The sequence below is a fragment of a genome, unplaced genomic scaffold (assembly GCF_019419815.1).
Source record: "Pyrus x bretschneideri cultivar Hongxiangsu unplaced genomic scaffold, Pyrus_bretschneideri_v1 Contig59, whole genome shotgun sequence".
Taxonomy (NCBI): domain Eukaryota; kingdom Viridiplantae; phylum Streptophyta; class Magnoliopsida; order Rosales; family Rosaceae; genus Pyrus; species Pyrus x bretschneideri.
Genome location: NW_025999797.1, coordinates 1,935,751 through 1,950,294, shown reverse-complemented (window position 1 = coordinate 1,950,294; position 14,544 = coordinate 1,935,751). Strand labels below are relative to the sequence as shown.

The following is a 14,544-nucleotide window of genomic DNA, read 5'->3' as shown; positions in this document are numbered from 1 at the left end:
CCAAAATTATAACATCTCCGTCTCCTTCTTCTTCCTCCTTGTTTCCATCCAAGGGCATTTTTGCTCCCGCTCCGTTTCGTTCCGTCCCGTCCCGTCCCATTCCATTCCGTCCCGTCCCGTCTCGTCTGCATACCAAACGATACCAGAGAGCACACATTATTTTAATCAAAGGGCACAAAAAATCTACCTTGACTTTAAATATATTAAATTATACGACACAATAACATTTATGGTGTCATTGCAAATTAATAAAAAAATTTCATTGCTGACATTAGGGTACTGTTTGGTACGTGGGACGGGACGGAATAAAGTGGGACAAAGCGTTATATTCCACGTTTGGTGCTCCTAAAACGGGTGGAACGAGCTGTTCCACAAGACGAGTTTTGGGTGAATTTTCGTTCCACCTCACCCCCTTGAACGACTCGTTCCACATCCGTGGAACACAAAACTATAACATCTCCGTCTCCTTCTTCTTCCTCCTTGTTTCCATCCGAGGGCATCTTTGCTCCCGCTCCGTTCCGTCCCATCCTGTCTCATCCCGTTCTGTTTGCATACCAAACGATACCTAGAGGCACCAAAGTTATGGCTCTGTGCCCAATAATATGTTTGTGTCCACTTTTCTTAACATTGCGCACAATTCATGGTGCCCATTACAAAATGAGCATTGTTCCACCTTATTAGTGTTTAAACAGGCACAAACACCTTATTTGTGTCCCTGATTTTGTGCCTAAAGGTCATTTTTCTTGTAGAGTTAGTTGGATTCTTTCAAAAGTTGTACTAGCTCCAGTTTAAGGGTATTAAATAAATAATTGAGTCTTTAAAAGTTTTGTTGGCTTTAGCGAATGAATGATGATTGGACTCTCAAAAAATTTTGTTTGTTTGGTTATAATGAATTGACTAATTTCTAATGTTGAAAATGGGTTTCCGTATATGTGACCTTGTCTAGTGTCACTCATAAAAGATCGTGTTGGAGAATAAAGTCTCACATATATTAGAGATATTACAAAAATAATGTACAATTAATATGTCGGAGGTCATTGAATACGTGTTTTTGTTTATAATTGAGATTTTTTTAAGGCTTAAATGTCAAAATGGTCCACGTGTTATAGTCATATGGCCAATTTAATCTCTATGGTTTCAATTTGACTAATTTAGTCATTGTGTTTGTCACTGTTAGCCAATTAAGGACATTTAATTCAATATCTTTTAAAAATTCATAAAAAAAATTATATGAGATATAATTACCCTTTCTCTTTATAAAAAAAAATGTAAATTAATGAGAAATACATATAAGAGATAAAGTTTCTAATCTGAAAAATGATTAAGGTTGTGACATAGAAAATAAATGGGCTATGTTAGGGAAGAGGTCGGGGAGTTGGGAGCAGAATAATTTTCTTTTAATTTTTAATTTTATTTCATTTTTAAATATTTTAAATCAAATAAATATTTTATAAATAAGTTTATAATAAATTTATAATTTTTTTTACAGAAATTAGATGGAAATGCCCTTAATTGGCTAACAAAGATAAACACAAGGACCAAATTAGCCAAAATTGAAAATACAGGAACTAAATTGACCTAATGACTAAAACACAGAGACCATTTTAACATTTAAACCTTTTTTTAAAGAATGAAAAATATTATCATTTAGACCATCTCCAACCCTTGAGTTAAAGTCTAAATTTTTTAACAGCAGAAATGAATTTTGGGTTAAAACTCATGTTTGCCCCAAGGGTTGGAGCAAGTTCAGGTAAATTTAGAACTTAAAAATTGAGTTTTACTCTACCATCTCCAACCCTTGGCCTAAAACCTAAAATTTTTAGCCCAAAAAATTTAGGTTTTAGCTCAGAAACAATTTTTCTACTCCAACCCTTCTGGAAAAAAAATTTAGCCCCATATTATTAAAGAATGAATTTAAGCTATTTTTCATTTTTCAATTAACTTTTTTAAAAAAATTATATAGACTATCCTAAATTAATTTTATGCGCATTTTAACCTAAAAATATTTAAATTTCGATAAATTTTGAAAAATCACTAAATCAATACATGAAACTCATGAAACATTACGGAAGAATATGAAAATCATGATAGAGACGTATAAACACAAAATACATGAAACCCACAAGACACACAAAATACATATGAAGCACAAACAAAAGACATGATAGAGATATATAACACATCAAACATGCGAAATACATGAAACACATACCAAAATACATACAAAACACATGATATAGATGTATAACATACCAAACATGTGAAACACATGACACACATGAAACACAGACCAAATACATACAAAACACATGAAACACAAACCTGCACATATGAAACACAAGCCTTCAATCATCCTCTATATAAACACAAGTTGAATATCAAACCATCACACAACATATTCACCAATTTTTCAACTTTCAAAGTGTTCTTGTTTCCTAAAAATCCTCAATATCTCATAAATGGGTGATAAAAGAAGGTGTAGCTTGGCAATGCAGATGACATAATACCAAGCAAGCCTTGATCATGCGAATGCAGAAATGAACAACGCAAAAGCCGAATTGGCAAACTCACTCATGCAATATGAGCACCATGCCGAATCTAGCTATCGTGGTTTTATCACGGGGCGTTCATTTGTGCAGCATGATAGAGAAGAGTGTCATGACCGAGTGATGAAATCATGAAAGATTATTTCATTGAACGTCTGAGATATACTGCCCATGATTTTCGGAGGCAATTTTAGATGAAGAGAAAGCTTTTTGAAAGCATCTTAAACACAGATGTCAATCATGACCACTACTTCGCAAGGAAGATAGATGTCGTAGGCCGACAAAGTCTATCACCTCATCAAAAGCTCACATCTACATTTTAGATGCTAGCTAATGGATGCTCTGCATACTTAACTGACGAGTATTGCTAACTTGCGGAGAGTACTGCTAGTGAGAACCTAAAACGCTTCTATAAGGCAATTGAAGCCATATATGGAGCCACATATCTCCGCAAGCCAAACCGTGAAGATTTGAAGAGGCTTTTACGCACGGCAGACAAAAGAGGCTTCCTTGGCATGATAGGAAGTCTCGATTGTACGCATTAGGAGTGGAAGAATTGTCCTACTACTTAGGCTGGCCAATTTAAGGGCCGACACAACAAGCTAACCATCATGCTCGAGGCTGTGGCGTCTTACGACACATGGATTTAGCATGCATTCTTCGGCGTTCTTGGATCAAATAACGATATCAACATTCTTTGGTCTTCTCCTCTGTTCGATGATGTTGTAAATGGATAGGCACCGGAATAGGGGTACAAGGTAAATGGTAATAAACATGAGCTAGGTTACTACCTAACCGATGGTATTTATCCTAGTTGGTCTACCTTTGTAAAAAGTTATTTTCATCCCAATAGTACGAAGAAGAAATTATTTTCGCAGAGGCAAGACTTTTATAAGAAGGATGTGGAGAGAGTGTTCGGGATTCTACAAGCTTGATGGGCCATTGTTAGAAGGGTTACACGATTGTGGCATGTCAAAGACCTTCATTCAATCATGATGACGTGCATAATTGTGCACCACATGATTGTGGAAAATGAGTACGTCAAAATTGAAGAAGATTCTAACGAAGACGTGGATGACGACCAACCAACACATGCAAAAGCTATGGCAAGAGATGTTGAATATCTCATTGCAACCACATACGAGACCCGATAGGATAAGGTCATGAGACGTTTAAATAGAATTCAAGTTCCTCAAGGTCATGACACACTCCGTGAGGATTTGGTTGAGCATATATGGTGCCAAGAAGATGAACGTTGATGATGTTGGTATATTATTGTGTTAAATTTAAGTGTGCTATTTTTTTATTTTATGTAATAATTTTAAGTGTACTATGTTGGTATTTTCTAGTAATAAATTGAAGTGCCTTCTTATGCAAAGTCTTTTGTCTAGTACATTGTCAAAATTATTGAATGTCGTTTGAATTATTGAAGGCATCAATTGTACATCAAAGTGTGCAATAATAAGTACAATAATTATTGAAGGCATCTAGATTAATAGAAACGATAATTAATAAGCCTTAAATTTAATACACACGACAATTAATAAGCCACATAAACTTAAGACAAACGACCATTCATAAACCACATTAACCACATAAACTTAATACAATCGATAATTCATTAAAACTACATAAACTTAATAATGATATCCACCATCTTGATTTGGTGGTGGACTTGGGATATAGCCTTGAGATGAATCATCATCTTAAAATATACTCCTTGTGGTATACTTTCACAAAATTTCATTTTGCTTACCACGTAAGAACTTCTTCCTCTCTTGAGTGTATTTGTTGATGTCCTCTATCATGAAATTAACTTAGAACCTCTCTTGCTCCCTATCCCCTTCTTCCTTTATGGCCAAACACATCTGGGCCGCTTCTTGCTGAGAGCTATGGCTTTCGGTCAATCTTGCAAATCCGGAAGCAATTTGTGCACTCATCGGATCTTGGGACTTCCCTTTTCTCTTGCTTCCTTTTTCTTATCTCTTCCCAGGGGCCTTGCAAAAGAGAAGTTGCTGTCAATTCAGCACCACTTTCATTGACACCTTCATCTCCATCATTTTTCGATGCAACTTCACATTGAAATAATCTTTCCTATTATTGGTCTGCATTGGTTCCCCACCTCGGACAATCCTTAAGGACGTCCCAAGCATGATGCAACTTAAAAGGTTGTCCTTTTGGTGTTACTCTTGTCTTGTAAATTGTCATTGCTTTGTCACCCTATGCAAAAAATACAAAAAAACAATTAGTTGCAAAATAATATTATGTACATGACAAATAAAATATCAGCAAGAAACTCACAATTTCTGCGGCACTCCTTACACTAGCCATGTCAACCACGGCTCTCTCCAAGCTTCCCTTTCGTAAAGTGCACGCTTTGTTGATAACCTTCCACCGATCGTAAACACCACACCTTCCCTTTGCCCGGCGTTAATGTTTTCATGGATCTTATCAACGATTTTACCCCACAAAGCCTTTTATTTTGGTTTGTGCCAACAACACCATCTTCGCTAATAGAAACTCATGCCAAACGTAAAGCAACATCTTCCTCACAGGTCCAATTACGACATCTAACATGCTCTTTTGCCATCTTAGAAAAATTGAAAATGGGAGAAAGAACAATTGGAAGAATTGTAGGAGAAAAGTGAGTTTTGTGTGGATGTTTGAACAAATACATAGGTATTTATAGAGTTTTTGGGTGAATTTTAAGTTAAATAATTTTTTGTTAATTATTTTAGCCATTAGATTTAAATTTAGACCATTAGATCTTTTTTTTATATAGATAGATTTGATTATATTCGATCTCAGTCATGGGATTCAATAAATATAAAATTAAAAAAAGTTTGAATCTAGGCCATTGGATCAACCAGCAGCCTGTTGATTCCATCCGTAGGATCAAAAAAGTCGTTGGCTCGCTGAGGAATGTGGCCGACATGCCCACGTGGGTGGGGCACAGTTGGTGTGAATGCTTGTGCATCATGTGCGCTGGCGAGTGGGCGGGGGGTATTTGGCACACACCGCTCGGTTCAGTCAAATTGGTAGGGCCCACACAAAATTCTGGGCTAAAATCTAGGCGGAATTTGGCTTTATATTCGCTTTTAGGTTTTAGCCCACACATTTAGCTTGGGTTGGGTTTTTTTTTTGGGGGGGGGGGGGAATAAAAGCTAAAATTTAGCTTTTAACCCAGGGTTGGGGAAAGCCTAAGAGTTGGAATAGGTCTAAGGTTTTTTTTTTTTCCCGGGGGGGGGGGGGGGGGTGTGGGAATAAAAGCTAAAATTTAGCTTTTAACCCAGGGTTGGGGAAAGCCTAAGAGTTGGAATAGGTCTAAGGTTGTTTTTGAATCATCTTCAGTCCCACTCTAGCATGGCTCTCACACAAGTGAAGATGCAACCCATCAACTTCACTGCCCTTTTCTCTCACCACCCTTATGAACCCAGTTCCCGTTTGAACAATTTAATCCAATTCAAATCAAAACCAAACCCAATTAAATTCATAACCTTACTAAAACAAAGGATATATTAACTTACAAAAAAATGATTAAATAATAATTCAGCCATCAAATAAACATTTGACATGTATTTTTTGATATCTATATTGGAGATGCTCTAAAATGGTCAAAAAATCAGACCCCAACTACTCAAGATCAATATTAAAATATGAAAGACGATTAATATTTCGGATGATAAACAAAATGGATCATTTCAGTAATTGGAATTTGAAACACGATTTTGGCTAATTTTTCAAAAAAGTAAAAAAAAAAAAAAAAAAAAAAAAAATTATTGTGTGATGGTGTTTGTCGATGGAACTGAGTTCCTTGTAGTACTCAGTACCCATAAACTCATTTTCCATCGTGGGAGTATAACAACAGCAGATTGAGACTCAAGAGAACGAAACTTGTCCAACGCTGGAATGGTGGACTGTTGGTAGACAACAGAGTAGTGAACCGGGTTTGAATCGGGTTCTCTCCAGCTAGGCTGATGGGCTGCTTTGGGGCGGTAGAGTCAAACTAGGCTTTTACTGAACACCTCGTCGCTCTGTCTTGGTTTGGATTTGTTGCGGATCCATATTGGAAAAGAAGGATTCAAACGCTAGACATTGGATACAGAGGTAAGCCCTCTTAACGAGTTGAGCAACAAGTTGCCTTCTGTTTTGGATTGTGGAATTGTTTGACAATGGTTTCGCTGTGTGTTTTGTATATAGGAATTGGTGGAGAATGACAAGTGACATGGGAATTGGGAAGGCTGCTTGAAACCATGGACCAATCAAATTACTAAAAAGTCTGAAACAGTTGGCTAAGAGTTTGAGTAGTTTTCATGGAGGATGAATGGTGTGAGTTTTGCATGTTAGAGAGACTAAATTTTGCAAACTAAATAACGTAGAAGTTGAAGATTGAATTATTACTTAAATATCGATTAATATGTTTATTTTTTATTGGAGACACATCATTTAGTTTGCATATTTAATCTATAAATTAGTCTTCCTGACATTTCTTGAGTTTTGACTCTCAGTGGGGCCTGAAATGGTTAATTCTTGGGTTCTGATTAGTCAGGACATGGCCTAACTAAATAGTAACACATGTCTATATTTTAATTCTCTATACTCACAATTAATCTTCTAAACTCAAAACCAACAACGTTATTCTTCTAACCAAATGTCTTTCTTCTTTCTCGCCAAAATTTCTCCAACCACCATCCTCTCCCACTAGCCACATACACCGTCCACTGTCCGCTCCCACCAGTTAAATGTTTGTCATTAGAGTTTTTTCAAACTTCGAATCCAACCATTTATACCAAATCGATAACAAATCCTCCATCAACCACATCCAAGTCTCATCCTTTTGCTTCTCTCCTGCGTCGACCCTGTCCCCAATCCAGCCTATTTTTCTCAATGCAACCATGCCACCAAGGAGAGGAAGCTAGCACAAGTTGTGACCAGTAAGCGAGTATGAGTAGAGGTGCTTCATCAGGGGAGAAGAATGTTGCATTATGAGGAAATGTCGGAGTTGGTTGTTTAGTTAGAACAATACTTGGGTACTCATCGAGAGTACCCAACATATTGACCATCATATCAAATGACACGTGTCCATTTTGAACTCACAAACACTTCACTAAAATTAGTTTCCGAACATTCTCTATTCTAATATCCAGATGTCATTCTTCTCCTTTACCAACCTTCATTGGATTTTCTTCTCCACCATCGTCATTGTTGGCCACTAACCACCCCTTTCACAACTTCCCCTTACGCATCTCCTTCTCTTTCTATCATTAGAGTGTGGAATTCTAAATAAACAATTTTCAACTTATAATCTTGTGATTTTCCACAAGCTGTAATTTTGTGAATTTCCAAACCCCAGTTTTACTAAGTGAGGGTGGGTTGTTGGGAAGATAGAATGGGGATGGGTCGCCGGAGAAGAGACTGGAGTGAGGGTGGGTCATTGGAGAAGAGGGGTTGCTGGAGAAGAGACATAGTGAGGTAATGTTGCTCTCTAGAGATTGAAGGTTGGGCAACGAAGGAGAAGAATGGCGTTTGGCAAGTGGAATGGTGAATCTTCCGCTATCAAAATAATGATGTTTGGTTATGTGTCTAGGGAGTTAAGACAGACTAGTGTAGTTTCCTACTTGTTCCATGTAACAAGGTCAGGATATTGGGTACTCACGACAAGAAAACATGGAATAGGTGAACAAATTTTATGTGGCGCCCAAAATTCGTCACATATTTTTTCTATATGTGACGAATTGTTTCAGAGCGTCGCGCATGACTATTTTTTTAGGTATGAAATTTGAGAACACTTAGGTGACGATAAATACATGACATACTCTAGAATGGAGTGAGAAAAATCATAAGCGTCACTTAAAATTATTTTATATCTTTTAAGATGAAAAAGTGGTGACACAAATTTTTTGAAGTCCTTACTAAAATCTATGGCGAGGAACAATGGCATCCTAACGAAGTATGATATGTGAGAAATTGCAAAGGGTCACATACGTGTATTCTCGGTGACGAAAGTGATTGATCACTTTTCCAACAGTAAATAAATAAAAAAAGAAAAAGAAACATAGTAAAGTATTATACAAATTTGAGAAAGCCCATCTAAATTCTAACCGTTCTCTTTCACTTTCACTTTTCAGACTTCTCCCATTTCTCATCACTGTGACCCAAGCCAACCGACGCATCTCTTAATCTTCTTCTCTCTCTACCGCGACATTACCGGGATCTCTTAATCTTTGGGGATTATTCAAATGATTTATTTGCACATATGGAGGCTTTAATAAGTTGTTTTATTTGGTCTTTCTATTTCAATTTTTGTTTCTTATGAACTTGCAAGTTGGTATTTTTTTCTGGGCTTATTGGTTTTACATGGTGATTGAAGGTACAAAATTTTGAGTTGGTGATACCATTTATTGAAAGGGAAGTTGTGTGATTTGGCTTTGAATTGCTCTGAAATTTGAACCATAATTCTTTTTAAGTGCTCTGTATTTGAAAAAATATTGAAAATGGTCTCCTGGGCAAGCAGAATGATTTCCCCCATCATAGATGATTTTCTTTCTTCTAATTATTAGTGGCAATGTCTTTTCTGTTTATTGGTGTTATTATTTGGAGTCCTAGAAAACCATGAAAAACTATATAAAGAAGGATTTAAGAAACGCATATATTTCTCCTATATATATATTTTCAACTGCTCAGTTCTGTTTAAGCATTGGCTTTTACTTCCTTTTAAATTAGATACAAAATAGTTGAAAGCTTATGTCATAGTTTGATTAGTATGACTTTGCACTGATCTTTTAAGTAATTCTTCCAACTAGTGACCATATGACTTGCTCAAAATTCATCCAATGTTTTTTTTCTGTCTTCTATTGGCTGGAGGCCATTACCTCATGTGAATATATCAATTGGGTTGTTTAGTAAGAGCACAACCACCTTTGTAATACCAAAGTTGGTTTCACTTTGGTTGTATGAGATCTAGTGCAGAGTAAAATTTTAATTATTGAAAACTTTATCTGCATGCAACAAATGGTAGACTAATTTAGATCTTCTTTATGCCTCTTTTGCCTATTTTTTGTACTAAGCACACTAATGATTTTATTTCCAAAGTAATTTATTGTTGTGATTGTGTTGTTTGCAGGTTGGTCATGGTTTTTGACAAGGGTAGTTCTCTTGCTTGTGTTTTTAAACCAAGATGTTGTCGGCATAGGCTTTATACTCTGCAAGTTTTGGGAATCAGATACGCCAAAAGAAATGAGGATATGATAGCACAATTGAAGGGTTGCAAGCCTAGGGCGGACCCACAACATCTCCAGGGGTAGTGACATCAATTTAGCCTTCATTAATAGTGATATCAATTGATCTTTATAAAAGCTGAATGTTTTAAAATTACAGTGAATAAGTAGTCTATGGTATGAAACTAGATATGTTTTTTTTGTTAATTAATGGCCTTTTAATGTTGGATTTTTCAAGCAAAATTCATATAATCGTAAGAAACAAAAGTATTACCACAAGGGAGGGGCAAAACCATTTCATCCAACATGCAAGGAAGGCTCGCAAGGTAATGAAATTAAAGTACATATAAAACTCATTGTGTAATTTAGATAGGCTCGCCTATTATGTTTCGTTCTTCTTACTGTTAACTATTCCTTCAATTCCTATTTTCTTCTCTTTGTTATTCAATTTCTCAATGCACCTGCTATTCTCTAGACACCAATGTTTTTTTTTCTTCTCTTTTATTATGTAAGGATAAGATTAAGAAAAAGAAGGATGGAGTTAAAGGAGAAAGTATTCAAGAAGCACTTGAGGTAGTGATGGTGATCTTTCAAATGACAATGATACATGTGCTAAACTAAAGATCATGACATGGCTGATGACTTATATTATGTATTTTATTGTTGGTTTCAAATATGCACACGGTATACCTGTTTTGTTACCGACTCAATGCCTTAGAATCTTGTTAGCATCTCAATATGTTTAGAGGTGTTAGGATGCTTATGTTAGCTTTTGAGATATAAACTTGTGTATATATTGGATGTAATCTAACTTATTGATCAATGAAATGTGATTAACTAAAGTATTGCCTCTAATTATTATGAATTCTAATTCTAGATGACGAAGCAGGGAATATGTGGTAATTGGTTTGTCATGAATTTTTCCTAATAGGTTTATGATTTTGACACATGTGACAAAAATTGCACCACATGTCAAAGGAATATGTGACGCTTTCAGTCTCACTTATTCTCAGCCATAACATTCTAGGATCAAATTGGGTGACGATAAATTCCTCACTTATACATTGTTATGTGACGAACTTATAGGTCATTGACTTTTATGTTTTGTGATGCTTCTTTCATCACAGTTAAAGTTATTAAGTGACGAATTTGGTGTCACAAATACTAAAATATGTGGCGAATGTAAAATTTGTCACATGAACTATAGGTGACCCTGTATAAGTGACAAACATAGTGACGTTGAATTTTCGTCACATATAATCAAATGTGACAAATTTTCATGTTTATGTGACGAATGTTTTGTCACCACCTAAGCCATGTTTTCTTGTAGTGGTGAGTACCTGTTGGTAGACTTTTATGTTAAGCTAGACTTGGGCTTTAGCTAGTAACATTTTGCTTCCCTTGGTTCATTTACATACCAAGTCTTAGAAAGTATCCTGGTTGATTATAAACTCAAAGATAGCATGTTTAAGCAAATAACGGCTTGCTTAGGTGAGGCGTGGTGTAGAAGCTAGAAGTTTACCAATTTAGCATGAGAGAGAACCTGTGCCTGGTTGCATGATTTTAAAGGGTGGGTAATTTTGGCTTCCTAAGGGTTTGTGGCTTAGGGAAACTCAAAAGATACCTAAAGGAAACCTTAGAACCCTAAAGGATGATTTCCCTAAGGATCCAAGACTGTCTGCACTTTAGAGAAGGATTCCCAGTTTGGTGTGATGCAATCCTGAGTCCTTTCATTTTTCTCTCTCTGTGTTACGTATCTCTCTACGTTTGTGTCTCATGTACCTTTATATAGGTGGAGGGTAGCTTTCTTGGATTTCCCTAGGGAATTCTTTGGTTTCCCCGTTTACTTATGTTTTAGCTAAGTCTACATTTCTCTTATTTCCTGGTACAGTTACAACTTGCTCTTTTAGCCTAACATTGGTGGACGTCTTCTTCCTTGGTTAGCCTTCCATATGCGCTGCTTCTGGCAATGCATCTCTTTGTTTCCTTCATCGTTGTCCTACATGAGATGGGAAGAAGGAAAGACCTCATCTTTCTTCAATAATGGGCACCCTGCACTAGGTTTTCATGTGAGCTGAAACCTTAAGTTCTCGTTCTTTTCTAACTAAATTAGTTGGTTTGCTAGTAAAAAAAAAAGGTTTTGGTTTGTTCTCTCTTAAACTGTCTACGTGGGTTTCAAAGTTTGTCGGCTTGAATCTTTGGTGCTCCCAAACAAACCCAAAGTTCCTTCCATAATTATGGATCCACATAGCACGATAATCTTCTGTGATCATCCATATCACAATCCACTGGCAAGTCCCAGCACTTCACTTGGGCTTACCTGAACGTGTATTGTAGTTAGCATGATTTGTCATGACGACAATGTCGTGTCATAGCTGACACAGTGCATACACATAGGCTTAGAGCTTGAGTGATTAAACAACTTTCTACTCATAAATTATTAATTTATTAGCATGGCGTGATTGAAATATTCTTCAATTTTGCAACTTGCATGTATTAACTCTTTGCTCAGGCTTCGAGATGTTATTAGACTTGACTGTGATATTTTTGGGCAACAGTACTCAAATAAGCATTTAGGCCAAAAAATTATTCTTGAGATGGTATAACTCTCACTTTTGGTTTATGAGATTTGAAATAGGTAGAAATGTTCTCTAAGTTTGTCTACCATCAATTATTTTGATCATTCCATGAAAAAAAACTCTGTTAATAAGGACTAAAATGACAAAAATACCCACGCAATTTAATAAACAATTGGTTCAAATGATTTGACAAAATTTGAGAGTATTTTTGTCATTTTCGTCTTATGTAGTGTAGGTTTTTCATAGAATGATCAAAATGATTCACGGTGGACAAAACCCAATGACCACTTCTATCAATTTTAAATCTCAGGAATCAAAGTGAGGAGTTATCCCAACCTTAGGATCATTTTGGCTAAAAAGTCAACCCAAATATTGCCTGTTTGGTTATGAATTTAAAAATGTTACTCTTACAACATATTTGTAACATCTTTCTAAGAGAATCTCCACCAGTTGGTGAAAGGTAAGGGCAAAGGCAACATATTGCCCTCCAAACCCAAAAAAAAACCCCTCTCCACCAATCCATAAAATCAAGGGCAGTGGTGAGCCAACCACTGCTAGCCTAGATGGCCAGCATGACATCATTATGACATCATGCTTTATTCAGCGTGTGTAACACACGCACCCAGGAAGAGAGGGGCCTTACAAATTATTAGAAATTAGAATGGTTTTTTACATTGTTTGTTTCAATTTCTAGTTGGTTATAGGACAAGGGTGTCTTCACCAAATTTTAAATTAATTATGTTTGTTGTAATGCTATACTTTTGCCTTATATTTGAAATAATTTAGTAGAATTAAACACTTGTTTTATTTTCAAAGTGTAAAAAAATAGAAAAATATTTACTGGCCTTGCCCTTTTCAAACTGGTGGAGGTGCACAAGGGCAACTACTATTCAAGTAATTAGTAGACCTACTTTAACCCTTGGAGTAAAACTAAAATTTTAGGTTCTAAACTTACCACAACTTTGCTGTCAACCCTTGGGGCAAATACGAGTTTTAACCAAAAACTCATTTCTAGGGCAAATTTAACTCAGGAGTCCTCCCCGGGGTAGTGGAGCTAGCACCACCATGTATGTGTATTTTTTTTAGTTTTATATTTATAAACACATTAAATCAAGCGACTATGATCTAATGTGATTAAATTCAATGAATAAAGTATAGAGGTAGGGCTCACCAACACACGTAGTAAATATGTGGTAAACATTGCATAGAGGTAAGGCTCACCAACACCATAAAACTAATATGATTAGCGATGAGACTCATGAGTGGTTATACAATATGTGGTAAATGTTGCATTACTTTATATTTTAGAGAGAATTTTGATTGACATCCATTTTTTTCACTTGAGGTCGATAAAATTTGATAGGCCTAAAATGGGGCCTTTGACCAGGAAATTACGTTGAAACGGGCCCACATGTTGAAGTGGCCGAATGTGATTGTTGTTTGCAAGAAAGAACATGTCACTTGGACACTAAGGATATGTCATTCCTACTCTTTCTCTGTTATTTGGCTATTCGCAAAGTTTAATTGGCTTTAGGCACCTATTAGAATAAACTAGGGGTAAAGACTTAAAATTTGCACAGCTTCATACAAGGAGATTCTTTTTCATCAGTTTTTGGCTAAAAGGCTGTATTTGGGCTTTCAAAAGGCAGCTTTACTGAACTGGACCGTGGATTTTGTAAACTAATTTTAAATTGCAAAAAATGATAATTTTAACTTGGTTGCATATGGTATTATGGTAGCACATTCGTTGTAGCAAATGTACATGTTCATCGAGATTAAAATGAAGTTGGCATAACCCAGTTTGAGCATTTGCCTCTCTTCTTCTTCTGATGAAGATGATGTGCCTAGGTAAGTATTTTCTCAATCAATTTTTCTTATGCTAATTTGAGGTAATAAAGTTATAAACTGGATTAAATTGTGTTTGATTTTTATTTTTGATTTGGTAAAATTGTGTTTGTTTGACATTAGCATAACTTCATTTACGAGCATCTTTTCTTTACAACCCTATTGGATAATCATTTCATTTTTAATTTTTAATTTTTACTTTTAATTCATTAAATACCCAGGTGGGTCCTAATAATGTAATAAATGTAGACAAGTTCTCTTGGGAAAATGATCCCCTCCGAATCTATTATACGAGGATCTTTGGGATTCTCACATTTCAGCCGTTTATCGTATATCGTAAAATTAGTTTTTATCAAG

At 35.9% G+C, this 14,544-nt stretch overlaps 1 long non-coding RNA gene across 6 annotated transcripts in view; it reads left to right on the top strand.

Annotated features, from left to right (window-relative positions):
- The window catches only part of LOC125471210, a 51,092-nt gene that overhangs the window by 16,346 nt on the left and 20,202 nt on the right, over positions 1–14,544 (top strand). For 5 of the 6 annotated variants that reach the window (XR_007253520.1, XR_007253519.1, XR_007253523.1 and 2 more), the window contains 2 exons: positions 10,002–10,089; positions 10,277–10,464. This is a non-coding gene — a long non-coding RNA (uncharacterized LOC125471210). Of the gene's footprint in view, positions 1–9,669; positions 9,693–10,001; positions 10,090–10,276; positions 10,465–14,544 lie in introns of those variants that run through there. The other variant, XR_007253521.1, reaches the window with a different exon arrangement.